This window comes from Piliocolobus tephrosceles, chromosome 10, assembly GCF_002776525.5.
Source record: "Piliocolobus tephrosceles isolate RC106 chromosome 10, ASM277652v3, whole genome shotgun sequence".
Lineage (NCBI taxonomy): Eukaryota > Metazoa > Chordata > Mammalia > Primates > Cercopithecidae > Piliocolobus > Piliocolobus tephrosceles.
In genome coordinates this window covers 38,933,115-38,934,572 of record NC_045443.1, presented here as the reverse complement: position 1 = coordinate 38,934,572, position 1,458 = coordinate 38,933,115, and the positions used below count along the sequence as shown (strand labels likewise).

At 34.2% G+C, this 1,458-nt stretch overlaps 1 pseudogene across 1 annotated transcript; it reads right to left on the bottom strand.

Moving 5' to 3' along the window:
- Nucleotides 1-518: 518 nt before the first annotated feature.
- Nucleotides 519-1,454, bottom strand: LOC111520223 (annotated as a pseudogene). The gene has a single exon (XR_002724606.3). The product of XR_002724606.3 is annotated as a metalloendopeptidase OMA1, mitochondrial pseudogene (transcript).
- Between the last annotated feature and the right edge of the window lie 4 nt (nt 1,455-1,458).

The following is a 1,458-nucleotide window of genomic DNA, read 5'->3' as shown; positions in this document are numbered from 1 at the left end:
TGAAAATAAGCAAGTGGGGAAAGACACAGCAGAAAAATAAAAACGGAAGAAGCCAAATGTAGTATTATCAGAAAAAATCAAAACTCAAAGTTTAAAATGTGGCAAAGGGCTAGTTTATAATGGTTTTGTATATACACATCAAAATCTCCCCTGAAATATAAGAAATTGATAAAGCCACCATCATAGTGTCACTTTAGTAAACTTTTCATAATTTGCATATCAAGAAGACAAAACAGATGTATACAGAAGATTTAAATAATGCAATCAACAAATATGTTATATATGTATCCATATTTATAGAACTTAATAATTTACAAAGAAAACCTTCATAAACTTATACATTAGATAGGATTAGCCAGGATAAGTTTGACCACAGTGACAGAAACCCAAAATAATGGTGACGTAAAGAAGATAGAAACTCCCAGAAGAGGTAAGGGGAGACACATCCCTAGAAACACTTGAAAAAGAAAGTCAAGAAATATTCTACCTTCGACTTTTGTTTTTTTTTTGTGTGTGTGTGTGTAATATAAATTTATTCTGTGACATTTTCCTCATTCAAGATATTTTAACATAGATTAAAATATATCAATATTTCATGAAAAATAAATTCTGGAAGAATTTAGATAGTATCTGTAATATACATGATTTGACCCTGAATATCCTTTTTTTTTCACTTCAAACATCATTTTTTTAAAAGTAACATAAAATGATAAGGACTGCAACATTCTTCATATATCTTGTGTCTCATAAATTTTAATTCAACTGCCAGTTCTTTTCTCAACTACGTATGTTAATGGTATTTGCTCCTGTTTTTGAATGGGAAGAGTATCCATTTTCTGTTTCTTTGTGATATTTAGGTCTTCTTTCTCTGATTCTTCAAGAAAATGCTCCATGCTGAATTTGAATAGTAATCGAGGGTCTGGTTTAGACAGTGGTGGGCAATTACACATCTCTCTAATTTTGAGAGCCTGAGGTATAAGTCTATCCAGATGTTCAACTCGATTGCCATGAGAAGGGTGTGTAGATGACCATTCTGGCATCTTGGGTAGGCCATGCAGGCTATCGACAAACTCCATTTGCTGCCAAAACACTGAACTGGCTCTTATGTCTACACAAGCCTTTGCAGCAAGCAGTAGTACAATTTTGTCAGCTTCAGCCTCCAATTTTCTGCTGTATGGTCTATTAAACATATACTCCTGCAATTTAGACTGTATCCACTGGCCCAAAAGTGCCAAACTATCTCGAGGACAAATGGCCCAAATCATTGTGAGGAAAATCATACCTAGGAAATCCAAAAAGTGAACCATGCCAGCCTTTTCTGCAGCATGTCCAAGTACTGCATGTGCTATTTCATGGCCCAGAAGGAAAGAAAGTTGATCAATATCGGTTACACTATTTAACAATCCACTGAAAACAAACATTTGTCCATTTGGAAGCACAAAGGCATTAATAATTGGG